Here is a 15,852-nt window from a genome sequence, read left to right as displayed (position 1 = left end):
CTAGCAATTACCCAAAGCTTTGGCTCGATTTACCTGGATAGCTCATAAGATCCATTCAAGGAAAACTGTGTTGTAGGAGCAGTCCTATAATAATCTTTTAAAAGCTCTCTATTCTCATTTCCTAGAACTATTATATATTCTCACTAGGTTTTCCGAATTTCATATTAACCCAGGAAAGCTTTTTAGAATTTCCAGATGTGCTGAATGACCTAGCCTCAATGACATAGAATCAACTACCCTTCTTCTGTGATTTCAGACAATTCAAGATCTGCTTTAGGCACGATGGCTTCAAGGTTATTCCGTGGAGCTGGAGCGCTGGGTGCACAGGCCCTAGGGGGCTGCGTTCCCAATGGAGCCACACAGTGCAATCTATGGCATCTGGAGGTGGTGTTCCTACTGGTGATGAGCAGGTGACTGGGCTGGAGAGGGAGGTCATGTTGGCCACATGCAAGGGACCGGACCCATAAAATGTTTGCCCCAAAGGCAGCCTCAGGTACCAAGGAAGACCCTAATTTAGTCCCCTCCATCACCAACAAGTGGATAGTGGTCTACATCCTTGAAGAGGGCAACTGTGCTGTTATCTGGTTCTGACCGCACAAAGGCCAGGCCCAGCAATGCCCTAGCTGTGAAACCCATTACAAGTTGGTGCCCCACGAGCTGGCCCACTGACCCCCCTGCACTAACTCACTCAAAATGTGAGGTACAGTTTCTTCTTTCCTATAAAGACTAGCCATTACATTGGCTCCTCCTCAAAAATAAATAAGTAAATAAATAGATTAAAAATTAAATAAATAAGTAAATAAATGAAGATCTGTCTTTCGGTATTCTAATGTGGAAAAGAAAGTCATGACATCATCAAGAAAGTAAGTAAAGCTGTTTAAGTTGAGACATCATGTTTATGCAAATTACAAATTTGTCTGTGAAATTACCATATACAGATTTTTGTCAGAGGCGAGCCTACTAGCCCAATTATGCAAGCCTGAAACGATAAGGGATATTCACCAAACAAATTGTACAAACCAACTGATGGTGCGTTATCCATTAATGTATCCTAAACTTATTCAATAATGTTCACTAGTAGTAACCTCTAGGGTGAAATTTTTTTTTTCCCATTTGCTACCCTAATAAGGAAAATTTGAAATGTAATATCAATGGAAGAATAATACAACATGAAAATAACAGTACTATTTTAAAACAAAAAAAAATGCAGAATAAGTAATAAGTAACTAATTTTTAGAAGTGGTTGCAAATTATACGAGTTTCTTAATAATGAATCAATTTCTTATTACATACCATTATTGAATGTGATATGGATTTATATCCTCTTTACATGGATCTAAAGCATATACATTAGATCAAACTGGTTCATTATTGTGAAATCTGGCACTTACAAAACTACCATGTGGACAAAGCACTCTAAGCCCTGTGTTTTAAGGCCAATGCCTGATACCATGTAGAAAACCAACACATACATTTTTTTGCTCAAACAATAGAGCTGGACTGAATTGCAGGGAAGTCAGTCTCTTTACTCCAGTACCTCTTAATGCTGTGTCAATGCTCAGAAGAATATAGGTTACTAAATGTATTTTTTAAAGGTAAATTTTTTATTTAATATGGAAAACAAACCAAAGATGAAATTATATGCATATTTCAAGAGGTGGTAAGATAAGGTAATAATCACAAAGATAATAAAATATCCACAATAAGTACTACTATTTATCAAGCAGCCAGGAAGTGTCAGGCAATGTAAAAACTACCTTATACTTATTATCTCAAGCAATATCACAACTACTTTAGACATGAGGAAATTCGTTTCCAAGTGACACGCAGGAAGCTTTAACAACTTATTCAAAGTCACATGATTAAGTTAAAGAACTAATACTTGACATCAGGTTTACTGAATGTCAAACACATGTTTTTTTCCTCTATTCAATATCTCTTTAGTTATGTAAACAACATGTAGATTAACATGGTAAATCCAAGCTGCAATTGGCATTCAACATGTTTTTTCCTCTGATTTCAATTTTCATGTAATATGGCTAAAAAATAATTTTCCTTAAGTAAATTCAGCAGCAACTATGATAATCTATCCAAGTAAGATGAATTGCATATGTTGTAATACATTTTCTAACATTGCATATGATAGTCCTTTAGTTGATATCAAGGAAAATTACCAGCTTTAATTGAGAAATAAAAAGAGTAAGTCTTATTCCACAGTATAATGAAAAGAATATACAATGTGACAAAAACAAATAATACCCCCATATGAACATATACCACATGCCAAAATGTTTTCAAACTCATCTAGTACACAAAAGTGTATTATAGAATACAGGAATAAATATAGTTATGGTGACTAGAAACTAATTGTATATTGGTTCTGAGTTATTCATTTTTCAAATTGTTCTGTTATTTTCATTTTCTCTAAGAATGCTTATTGATTTTGTTTACTATCTTTCCTTACATGTATTAGAATTTTAGTTTACAGGCTCCTTTAATGCACTTTTTAACTTTTCTTTGCTGCTCATTTTTATCTATTACCACATTGTGATTGTGCAGATTTTTTCATTTTTTAAAACAAAAGCTTGTTACTCCTCGCCCCTAGCAATATTGAACATATAAACATTACATATCCAATCACCTTATCATGACACAGCTTAGCTCAAGTTTTGCCTGTAAGTTCTACCTTCAATAACCCCAGGTATAGGTCAGTGGCAGCCTCTTTTTGCAGGTAAAGGACCCAGTACCCCTGTACTTAATTTTATACACAAGCTTAGATCAGGTAACTACTAATTATTTCTGGCATTACATTTTTTTGGCATTTTGAGCATTTTCCTGTTGTCTTTCTTTTTTCTGTTTTAGTTTGCCTACTGCAGAGATGCAGAGGGTGAGGGTATCTATATGCTCTATCACTTCCTCACTCTCCTCATTGTTTTAGCTAATTACAGACAGAAATGAGGCAGCTTTAAGGCTGATTGAATGCTGTAGAAGCAATAGTTATTAACCTCATATTGTCTAAGGAAACCATCTAAGTTTCACCATCCAATACTAAATCAAAATCTTCCCAATATAACTAATAACAAAAGTTTTTTCTACTCAGGGATCTCTTGACCCCCTTCCATAGATGTACCCTGTAGTTTGAACTTCACATGAGAATTCAGTTTCAGTGCATTTCCACAAAACCTGCATTATTCAGTCATACCCATGGTATGTATATTTATTTATTTATTTTATGGTATGTTTATTAAATATTTATTATTTGATAATCTAGGGACTACTAACCAGAGAAGAAAGGTGAGGTTCTAAGCTGAATTTATATCTGACACACAGAAAATTTCAAAGGGATGGCACAATTCTTCCAGCTCCGTTTTTCATTCTCAAGATTGCTTTGGCTGTTCGGGGTCTTTTGTGTTTCCATACAAATTGTGAATTTTTTTGTTCTAGTTCTAGAGTCTATCATACAGAGTGAAGTAAGTCACAAGGAGAAAAAGAAATACTGTTTTCTAACACATATATATGGAATCTAAAAAAAAAAAAAAAAGGTTCTGAAGAACCTAGGGTCAGGACAGGAATAAAGATGCAGATGTAGAGAATGGACTTGAGGACATGGGGAGGGAGAAGGGTACCCTGGGATGAAGTGAGACAGTGACATGGACATATATACTACCAAATGTAAAATAGCTAGTGGGAAGCAGCTGCATAGCACAGGGAAATCAGCTCGTGCCTTGTGACCACTTAGAGTGGTGGGATAAGGAGGGTGGGAGGGAGATGCAAGAGGGAGGAGATATGTGGATATATGTATATGTATAGCTGATTCACTGTGTTATAAAGCAGAAACTAGCACACCATTGTAAAGCAATTATACTCCAATAAAGATGTTAAAAAAAAAAAAGGAAGGCGGTTGCATCTATGGAAAGTCCAGCACCTATTCTTTCTTAACTAGTTTTCACACTTTAATAAAGCTTGGTAATAGAAGAAAAGCAGTAGAAGTTAAGACATATGGAAACACTTATAAAAAGCTACCCTGCCAGGCTGAAGTGTATCCAGCTGATGACAGTGAGTACATACTCCTTTAATTATGTTTAGTTATTTTTTTTTTAAAAATTCATATTATATTGGAGTATAGTTGGTTAACAATGTTGTGTTAGTTTTAGGTGTACAGCACAGTGATTCAGTTATACATATACAAGTATCTATTCTTTTTCAAATTCTTTTCCCATTTAGGTTATTACAGAGTACTGAGCAGAGTTCCCTGTGCTGTACAGTATGTCCTTGTTGGTTATCTATTTTCAATACAGAAGTGTGTATATATCAATCCCAAGGTCCCAAACTATCCTTCCCTCCCACCCTTCCCCCAGGTAACCATAAGTGCATTTTCTAAGTCTGTGAGTCTGTTTCTGTTTTGTAAATAATTTCATTTGTATCATTTTTTAAAATCCCACATATGAGAGATATCATATGTTATTTGTCTTTGTCTGACTTACTTTACTTAGTATGATAATCTCCATGTCCATCCATGTTGCTGCAAATGGCATAATTTCATTCATTTTAATGGCTGAGTAATATTCCAATGTATATATGCACCACATCTTCTTTATCCATTCATGTGTGATGGACATTTAGGTTGCTTCCATGTCTTGGCTATTGTAAACAGCACTGCAATGAACATTGAGGTGCATATATCTTTCTTTTTTAAAAAAATTTATTGGAGTATAGTTGATTTACAATGTTGTGTTAGTTTCTGATGTACAGCAAAGTAAATTAGTTATACATATACATATATCCACTCTTTTTTAGATTATTTTCCCATATAGGTCATTACAGAGTATTGAGTAGAGTTCCCTGTGCTATACAGTAGCTCCTTATTAGTTACCTATTTTATATATAGTAGTACGTATATGTCAATACCAATCCCCCAATTTATCCCTCCCCCATTTTTTCCCCTGGTAACCATAAGTTTGTTTTCTACATCTGTGACTCTATTTCTGTTTTGTAAATAGGTTCATTTGTAGCAGTTTATTAGATTACACATTATAAACAATATCATATGATATTTGTCTTTCTCTGACTTAATTCACTTAGTATGATAATCTCTAGGCCCATCCATGTTGCGGCAAATGGCACTATTTCATTCTTTTTTTGTGGCTAATATTCCATTGTATATAAGTACCACATCTTTATCCACTCATCTGTCCATGGACATTTATGTTGCTTCAGTGTCTTGGCTATTGTAAATAGTTCTGCTATGTACATTGGGGTGCATTTATCTTTTTTTTTTTTTTTTTTTTTGTGGTACGTGGGCCTCTCACTGTTTTGGCCTCTCCCGTTGTGGAGCACAGGCTCCGGACACACAGGCTCAGTGGCCATGGCTCACAGGCCTAGCCGCTCCGTGGCATGTGGGATCTTCCCAGACCGGGACACGAACCCGTGTCCCCTGCAACAGCAGGTGGACTCTCAACCACTGCGCCACCAGGGAAGCCCTGCATTTATCTTTTTGAATTAGAATTGTCTCCAGATATATGCCCAGAAGTGGGATTGCTGGATCATATGGTGGTTCTGTTTTCAGTTTCTTAAGGAGTCTGAATACTGTTCTCCATAGTGGCTGTACCAATTTACATTCCCACCAACAGTGTAGGAGGGTTCCCTTTTCTCCACATCCTCTCCAGCATTTATTGTCTATAGACTTTTTGAGGATGGCCATTCTGACTGGTGTGAGGTGATACCTCATTGTAGTTTTGATTTACATGTCTCTAATAATTAGCTATGTTGAGCATCTTTTCATGTGCTTCTTGGCCATCTGTATGTCTTCTTTGGAGAAATGTCTATTTAGGTCTTCTGTCCATTTTTTGATTGAATTGTTTTTTTTTTAATATTAAGACACATGAGCTGTTTGTAAATTTTGGAGATTAATCTCCTGTCAATCATGTCATTTGCAAATATTTTCTCCCATTCTGTGGTTTGTCTTTTGGTTTCTGTGGGTCGTCATTTTGTTTATGGTTTCCTTTGCTGTGCAAAAGCTTTTGAGTTTAATCAGGTCCCATTTGTTTATTTCTGTTTTTATTTCCATTACTCTGGGAGATGGATTGAAAAATATATTGCTGAGATTTATGTCAAAGAGTGTCCTGCCTATATTTTCCTCTAAGAGCTCTATAGTATCCAGTGTTACATTTAGGATTTAATCGATTTTGAGTTTACTTTTGTGTATGGTGTTAAAGACTGTTCTTATTTCATATTTTTACATGTAGCTGTACAGTTTTCTCAGCACAATTTATTGAAGAGACTGTATTTCCTCCATTGTATAATCTTGCCTCCTTTGGTGTAGATTAATTGACCACAGGTGCATGAGTTTATTTCTGGGATTTCTATCCTGTTCATTGATCTCTATGTCTGCTTTTGTGCCAGTACCATACTGTTTTGATGATTGTAACTTTGTAATATAGTCTGAAGTCAGGAACCCTAATTCTTCTAGCTCTGCCCTTCTTTCTGAAGATTACTTTAGCTATTCAGGGCCTTTTGTGTATCCACATAAATTTTAAAATTTGTCCTAGTTCTGTGAAAAATGCCATTGGTAATTTGATAGAGATTGTATTGAATCTGTAGATCACCTTAGGTATTATAATAATTTTGGCAATATTGTTCTTCCAATCCAAGAACATGGTATATCTTTCCATCAGTTTATGTCATCTTTGATTTCTTTCATCAGCATCTTATCCTTTTTGGAGTACAGGTTTTTATCTCCTTAGGTAGGTTTATTCCTAGGTATTTTATTCTTTTGGATGTGATGGTAAGTGGGATTGTCTCTTTAATTTATCTTTCTGATCTTTAGTTGTTAGTACATAGAAATGCAAAAGACTATGGTGTACTTAATTTGTATCCTGCAAATTTACCAAACTCATTGATAAGCTCAAGTAGTTTTCTGCTAGCATCTTTAGGATTTTCTATGTATAGTATCATGTCATCTGCAAACAGTTACAGTTTTACTTCTTCTTTTCCAGTTTGGATTCCTTACATTTCTTTTTCTTCTCTGACTGCTGTGGCTAAGATTTCCAAAACTAAGTTGAATAAAAGAGGTGAGAGTGGACATACTTGTCTTGTTCCTGATTTTAGAGGAAATGTTTTCAGCTTTTCACCAATGACTATGATGTTAGCTATAGGTTTGTCATATATGGCCTTTATTATGTTGAGGTATATTCCCTCTATGCCCACTTTCTGAAGAGTTTTTATCATAAATGGGTGTTGAATTTTGTCAAAAGCTTTTTCTACATCTATTGAGATGATCATATGTTTTTTATTCGATTTGTTAGTATGGTGTAACACACTGATTGATTCGTGTATATTGAAAAATCCTTGCATCCCTGGGATAAATCCCACTTGATCATGGTGTATAATCCTTTTAATGTGTTGCTGGATTCAGTTTACTAGTATTTTGTTGAGGATTTTTGCATCTATGTTCATCAGTGATATTTGCCTGGAATATTCTTTTTTGTGTGTGGTGTCTTTGTCTTGTTTTGGTATCAGGGTGACGATGGCCTCATGGAATGAGTTCAGGAGTATTCCTTCCTCTGAGATTTTTTGGAATAGTTTCAGAAGAATAGGTGTTAACTCTTCTCTAAATGTTTGATATCAATAGAATTGGCCTGTGAAGCCATCTGTTCCTGGGCTTTTGTTTTTTGGGAATTTTAGAACCACATTTTCAATTTCAGTACTTGTGATTGGTCTGTTCATATTTTCTATTTCTTCTTAGTTCAGTCTTAGGAGATTGTACCTTTCTAAGAAGTTGTTCATTTCTTCTAGGTTGTCCATTTTACTGGCATATAGTTGCCTGTAGTAGTCTCTTATGATCCTTTATATTTCTGTGGTGTCCATTGAACTTCTCCTTCTTCATTTCTAATTTTATTGCTTTGAGCACTCTTCCTCTTTTTCTTGATGAGTCTGGCTAAAAGTTTATTAATTTTGTTTATCTTTTCAAAGAATCAGCTGTTAATTTCATTGTTCTTTTATATTTTTTTCTTTGTCTCCATTCCATTTACTTCTGCTCTGATCTTTTTGATTTCTTTTCTTCTACTAACTTTGGGTTTTGTTTGTTCTTCTTTCTCTAGTTGCTTTAGGTGTAAGGTTAGGTTGTTTATTTTATTTGTGATCCTTCTTGTTTTCTGAGGTAAGATTGTAGTGCTTTAAACTTCCCTCTTAGAGCTGTTTTGCTGCATCCTATAGGTTTTGGATTATCATGTTTTCATTTTCATTTGTCTCTAGATATTTTTTGATTTCCTCTTTGATTTTTCAGTGATCCATTGGTTGTTTAGTAGCATACTGTTTAGCCTACATGTGTTTGTGCTTTTTCCAGTTTCTTTTTTCTTGTAGTTTATTTCTAATCTCATAGCGTTTTGGTCAAAAAATATGCTTGATATGATTTCAATTTTCTTAAATTTACTGAGGCTCACTTGGTCTCCCAGCATGTGATAAATCCTGGAGTATATTTCATGTGCACTTGAGAAGAATGTATATTCTGTTGCTTTTGAATGGAATGCTCTATAAATATCAATAAAGCCAATCTGATCTAATGTGTCATTTAAGGTCTATGTTTCCTTGTTAATTTTCTGTCTGGATGATCTTTCCATTAATGAAAGCAGGTGTTAAAGTCCTCCACTAAATTGTGTTACTGTCAATTTCTCCTTTTATGGTTGTTAGCATTTGCCTTATATAATGAGGTGCTCCTATGTTAGGTGCATATACATTTACAACCGTTATATCTTCTTCTTGGACTGATGCCTTTATCATTACGTAGTGTCCTTCTTTGTCTCTTGTAACAGTCTTTATTTTAAAGTTTATTTTTTCTTATCTTATAGGAATATTGCAACTCCAGCTTTCTTTTGATTTCCATTTGCATGGAATACATTTTTTCATCCCCTCAGTTTCAGTCTGTATGTGTCCCTAGATCTGAAGTGAGTTTCTTGTAGACAGGATATATATGGGTCTTGTTTTTGTATCCGTTCAGCCAGTCTATGTCTTTTGGTTGGAGCATTTAAACTATTTACATTTAAGATGATTATTAATATGTATGTTCTTATTGGATTTTGTTACTTGTTTTGGATTTGTTTTTGTAAGTCCTTTTTCTTCCCTTCCTCTTTTGTTCTCTTCTCTTGTGATTTGATGACAAACTTTAGTTTTGTGTTTGGATTCCTTTTTGTGTGTGTGTGTATCTATTGTAGACTTTCAGTTTGTGGTTACCATGAGGTTTTAACATAGCAGTCTACATATAAACAAGGATATTTTAGTTGTTGGGCTTTTAATTTCAAATGCATTTCCAGTATCGTGCATTTGTGCTCTCCTCTTCTCACACTTGCTGGTTTTGATATCATATTTGTGTGCAGATAATTTCCTATCTTTACTGTATGTTTGCCTTCAATGGTGAGCTTTTGTATTTATAATTTTCTTATTTCTAGTTGTGGCCTTTTCTTCTCTGCCTAGAGAAGTTCCTTTAGCATTTATTGTAAGCTGGTCTTGTGGTGCTGAATTCTCTTGTCTTTTACTTGTCTGTAAAGCTTTTGATTTATCCATTGAATCTGACCAAAAGCCTTGCTGGGTAGAGTATTCTTTCTTTTAGGTACTTCCTTTTTATTGCTTTAAATATTTTGTGCCACTCCCTCTGGCCTGCAGAGTTTCTGCTGAGAAATCAGCTGATAACCTTATGGGAGTTACCTTGTTTGTTATTTGTTGCTTTTCCCTTGTGCTTTTAATATTTTTCTTTAATATTTTCTCAATTTGATTACTATGTGCCTCAATGTGTTTCTTCTTGGGTTTATCCTGCCTGGGACTCTCTGCACTTCCTGGACTTTGGTGACTGTTTCCTTTCCCATTTTAGGGACGTTTTCAGCTAATATCTCTTCAAATCTTTTCTCAGGTTCTTTCTCTTTCTCTTCTCCTTCTGGTACCCCTATAATGTAAATGTTGGTGCACTTTATGTTGTCCCAGAGGTCTCAGATTTTTCTCATTTCTTTCATTATTTTTTCTTTATTCTGTTCCGTGGCAGTGATTTCCATCATTTTGTCTTCCAGGTCACTTATCTGTTCTTCTGCCCCAGTTATTCTGCTGTTGATTCCTTCTAGTGTATTTTTCATTTCAGTTCTTGTATTATTCATCTCTGTTTGTTTGTTCTTTAGTTCTTCTAGGTCTTTGTTAAACATTTCTTGCATCTTCTCAATCCTTGCCTCCATTCTTTTTCTGAGATCTTGTTTCATCTTTCATCTTCACTATCATTATTCTGAATTATTTTTCCAGTAGGTCTCCTGTCTCCACTTTACTTAGTTGTTCTTCTGGGATTTAACTTGATCCTTCATCTGGGATATATTCCCCTGTCATCTCATTTTGTCTAACTTTCTCTAATTGCAGTTTTCATTCCTCAGACTGCAGTGTTGTAGTTCTCCCTGCTTCTACTATCTGTCCCCTGGTGGATGAGGCTTTCTAAGTGGCTTGTGTACGCTTCCTGTTGGGAGGGAGTAGTACCTGCCCACTGGTGAGTGGAGCTGGGTCTTGTCTTTCTGGTGGGCAGGGCTGTGTGAGGGAGTGTGTTTATCAGGCAGCTGTTTATTCAGGAAGACTTTAAGCAGCTTCTCTGCTGATAGGTGAGGCTGTGTTCCTGCCCTCTTGGTTGTTTGCCCTAAGGTATCCCTGCACTGGAGCCTACAGGCTGTTGGGTGGGGCCAGGTCTTGGAGAGAAAATGGCTGCCTCCAAGAGGTCTCATGCCAATGAGTACTCACCAGAACAGCTGCAACAAGTATCCTTGTCCCTGCAGGGAGCCAAAGCCACCCCCCACCCTCCTGCCTTCAAAGGAGACCGTCCAATACTAGCATGTAGGTCTGGCCCAGTCTCTTATAAAGTCACTGCTTTTTTGCCCCTGGTCCTGGTGTGGACAAGACCCTGTGTGCACCTTCCAAGAGTGGAATTTCTGTTTCCCCCAGTCCTTTGGAATTCCTGAGATCAAACCCCACTGGTCTTCTTGGCCAGATTCTCCAGGAGCTCCTCCTACCAATATCAGACCCTCAGGCTTGGGGGCCTCCTGTGGGGGTCAGAACTTTCACTCTTGCAGGAGATTTTCTGTGATCTAATTGTTTTCCAGTTTGTGGGTCGCCCACCCAACAGGTATGGGTTGGATTTTATCAAGATTGTACCCTCTTACCATCTCATTTTGGTTTCTTCTTTGTCTTTGGATGCAAGGTATCTTTTTTGGTAGGTGCCAGCATTTTTTTATCCATTGTTGTTCAGCAGTTAGTTGTGATTTTGGTGTTTCCATAAGAAGGGGTGAGCCCAATTCTTTCTACTCCTCCATCTTGTCTCCTCCTCCATTAGAGAATGAAAGAATGAATAAATGAAAGGTATTCTGAATTTCTGTGATCTTCTCTAATGTGATTTCACCACCTTTCTACCTCAGTCATCCACTGACAGCTGTACATTGTTATCATTTAATGCAATGCATGATCCTGGAATGGATCAGTTCTGGAGGCTTGGAAGTACAAATACAATGTGCCAGCAGTTTCATTGTCCAATGAGAGCTTCCTGATTCAGTCTTCTCCTAATTATGTTTAGTTCTGTTCAATCTTTTACTTGAACTTATTTTATCCTTTTCATCAGTAGACTATTTAATTCCCTTCCTTTAATGGGCATATTCAGATAAATACATTCTCCACCACTGATTTCTAGTACTTCATCAAAAGCCATATCCTTTTATTTTAGGGTGCATAACCATACTATATTTGTTCAGGTTGCATTTCAGGTGTGGCCTTGTGATTGAATCCAGGCCAGTGCATTTGAGATGAAATGATAAGTGCTACTTCCACAGTGGAACACAAAAATCCCCCATGCACTCTCGTTCTTTCTTTTCCCTCTTCCTACAGCTAGAAACTGACTTGGCAACTTAGACTTGATTATGCTAATAAGAACAGTCTGACATTGGAAACCAATGCTGAAGATAGCAAAATGTCTAACAAACTGAGTGACTGAAAGATTTTGTCTGGAGAACAGCCCCCCATGACCTGTATACCTGCACAGATGTTCTATTATAAGCCATTGAAATTTTGGTCTCTACTCATTACCACAGCCTTGACTAAACAATTAATGCAGTTCTGTGAGATTCTTGGAAAACTGATGGTTTATAAATTGTCTGCTTAAGGATTTTATATTCTTTACCTCTTCAGTCTTCAAGGTTTTGTGATTTTGTAAGGAACAGTGATTAGTTGATTTCTTTCTCCTGTCTGAATTATTGTTTTACCACAGAATAACACACTAATTGGTGGGAAGTTCAAATTAAACCACAAATACAACAAATGGACAACAGCTTTTGAATATCTGAATATTAAGCCTTTTCCTTTGGGGAAAAAGAGCCTAATTTGTATTCAATTATCTAATTAATGGTTGCAAATCACCCGTGCTTGAAATGGTAACAATAAGGAGAACCCACTGTATATTAAGATAAAAAACATAGTTAATTTTCATTTCATTGGATTTCTCAATAATCCCCTGAGATCTGATTAAGTAATCATATAGACCTTAGCACTACTTGTAAGTATCCAACAGCATTTGAGATACTTTGTCACCCAGAAGTTAATAATTTATTATTAGTATTCAATCTTCATTTATCAACTCATTAATGTAGAGGGAATAACATATTGTAAAAAATTCTTTTTCATGAACTATTCATAGAAAGTAAGTAAATTGGAGTCATATACCTGTTGAGTGATGCTGGATACAGATACATTTCTGAAAGGGCCAATAGATTCTTTTGTTAGTCTATGACATTGAGAGCTGAGTGATGGACATCTGTTTCTTGAAGCTTTCTTTTGATCCTGTCATAAATGTGCATGTATATGTGTGTCAGTGGAAGATATACAAGTTTTAGATTAAATCAGTGCCTTTATATTACACATAAAACAGCTAAATGTTACCATTAGGTTTCCAAGTTGCTTTAAACGTTTCATAGATCAATTCTGTAGAACATTTTAACCCCCAGAAAAATTTTATATTGCAATCAAAGATAAAATATTAATTTTTGTATTGGATAAACTGTTTCAATTCATTTTTGTGTTAAATATCTAGTTTGTGTCTTGCTTTCTATTGCATATATGATAATAATAAGTTAATGCTCACTCAAGGGCGTACTACATGCCATGGACTGTTGTATGTGCAATACGTGTGTTAACTTATATAATACTCTCTGACTCTATAAGTCTACCCATTTTGAAGATGAGGAAATGGGCTTTTAGAGAGGTGAAATATTTTGCTTAAGGTCACACAGCTAGAAGTGACCATTGTGATTTGAAGTCAGTTGTGCTGACTGTAGAATCCAGGGTTCATCTTGCCCATATTTCTATTAGTAAACATCTAGGTAAACTTTGAGATATATTTCAGGGTTTTTTTCCCCCCAAAATGTATTCAATATTATAAAAGGGTCAAAGTAAAATATTAAACCAGCTTTATTTCACTGCACAAATATTTTACTAGAAAATGTATAGAGGAGATTACAGATGGTTAATTTCATCTGAAGAGGTTTAAGAATATTCTTTGTTCATCCCAAACTTCTGCTCAAAATCAAGTACAAATAATGGAAGCTATGAGAGTTCTAGGATATTTGTTTTATAAAATTGACTAGACTATTTTCACAAATCAATATAAAAGCAGTCTTGGTCCTGATTTTATCCCCTCATTTTCCTACTCTTTTCCTCTTCTTTAAGAGTACAAGGTTTTTGTTTGTTTGTTTGTTGTTTATTTGTTTGTTTGTTTGTTTTTGACATATCAGTCAGACACATTCATTTCTTGCTCTGTCACTTAATACGTTTGACACATAGCATGATATAAAAACTCTTAACTTCTTTTTTCTCTTGCTAATAAGCTGGTAATTCCAAATGATAATGGTAATATTGTTTACCTCATAGAATTCAGAGGGATTAAATAAGCTTTTCAGGTAAGTCATATTGTATATTGTCAGGAACAAAATAGAGACACAGATAAATGATATTAAATGATAATAGTAATAACAATGTAAAATTATATAAAATTAAGGTTTATCTTCTTATGGTTTAACTGTGAAAATAAATCACTAAAATTAAAATAACAACACATTTAAATTACCATTACAGCCTTTATAAATTACAACTTAAAAACAGAATAATTGGTTTCATGTTACTTTTATTCCTTTTAATCCAGCTAAAGCCTCAGATTGAGAAATATAACTCCTCCTGCCTACTAAAGACTACGATATTTTCTTGAGTTCCTACTGAGCCTTTAATTATGAGGGAGAGCAAAAACAGTCCAAGAGCTGCAGTACTGACTACTACCATAGCCACTAGAGAGAAAGACATTAGGCCTGATTAAATATAGCAGAGGGTGGTTGTTGAGCTCACCAAGAATGCCAGAGAAATGCTCTTATTAGAAGACACCACATCAGAAGACAAGGGGGGGCCTCAATAAACACATTTTGTAGTCAACACTTTGAAATCTCTTAGACAGCTTGAAAGTAAAACATTCCAGGACCCATTGCAACCTAACTATAGTGTGAAGTTTTTAGCCATATTAGGAGTAGTTTTAAATGTGCTATAGTACACCACTATGACACAGTTATGACTTATTTATTTTTCAATCAGATTTATGTCAAGCTATTACTCTGGAAAGATCAATTTACCTCCACTTAATTTATACACTATTGATATTTATTCAGCCTCAGTATTATTTGATATGTTCATAGTGTTTTTCCCTCAAATAAATTCAAAAAGACTTATCCCTACAATATGTTCTTTCAAACATTTTATAATTTTTTCTAGTACACTATTAGTTATTGGGTAAATACTGTGACTTCTTTTGTCTGATATGAAGAAATTATTTATATATTACCTCTTTTATATTTTAATGAAATCAACTTTGAATCATATTAATATTAATTAATTATTAAATATTAATTAACTAATATTTGAACCATATTAATATATTATTACATGTTAATTAGATATAACTCATTTCTGTCATTTGTGTTGGCAAATCATACTGTTTGGTTCCATTGAACAGCCAAGAAATGGTAACTCCATGTTCATTTCTCTTAATGTTCATTTATCTTAATGTTTGAAATAAACATATCTACTGGATGTGTATACTTACCCTGTTTCAATACAATCCTCAGAAGGATCTTTGGGGAAGATATCTAAATAATGCCATCCATTTTGTTAGTCCAGGGTTTCTTCCCTTTTCTCATATCTCTGTTCTACTTTTGCATATAACACACCGTTATTTTCGGACATATTTCCTCATTTATTTTGCTCAATGAGCATTATTTTCTTATTTTTAATCATCCAAATATTAATGTTTATTCTCTGGCACTCAATTTTTGTATGTTTAACATTCTATTTATAAAACAAAACTGATCTGCAACATTTGTTGCTTATGTTTTTACTAAAATTGGTTATTTCCTTATTTAAGTCCCAAGATTTTGCTTCATGTGAATTTCCTTTGTTTTCACAAATATATTGAATTGTTTTTCTTTTACTTGAAACCCAGTCTATGTAAACATAATCAGAAATTAATACAGGCAGAAGAAAAAAATTAAAATCAAGTTTTCTATTTCAATAGTTTTAATATATTCTTGTCTGCATATTTCCACCTTTTCAAATTAGTTTTTACCTCAACTTCGTTTGGGCTTTAGAAAATGGAGTGGAAATCAAATGTCTGAATTCAGTTCTTCTACTCACTAAAGTTAATAGTCTTTTAGCTTCACAGAGGAAAGAGCAAAGAATAAACGTATGGATAGTTTTTACTATGAAGCAGGGGTCCCCAACTCCCAGGCCATGGACTGCTACCAGTCTGTAGCATGT

General features: G+C 34.9%; 1 pseudogene across 1 annotated transcript; it reads left to right on the top strand.

Moving 5' to 3' along the window:
• Positions 1–282: 282 nt before the first annotated feature.
• LOC307055043 (cytochrome c oxidase subunit 5B, mitochondrial-like) lies at positions 283–669 on the top strand (annotated as a pseudogene). Its single transcript has one exon. The product of its transcript is annotated as a cytochrome c oxidase subunit 5B, mitochondrial-like (transcript).
• Positions 670–15,852: the final 15,183 nt, after the last annotated feature.

Source organism: Hyperoodon ampullatus, assembly GCF_949752795.1.
Source record: "Hyperoodon ampullatus genome assembly, chromosome: 1".
Taxonomy (NCBI): domain Eukaryota; kingdom Metazoa; phylum Chordata; class Mammalia; order Artiodactyla; family Ziphiidae; genus Hyperoodon; species Hyperoodon ampullatus.
The sequence above is the reverse complement of the archived record's forward strand: the minus strand, read 5'-3'. Positions and strand labels throughout refer to the sequence as shown.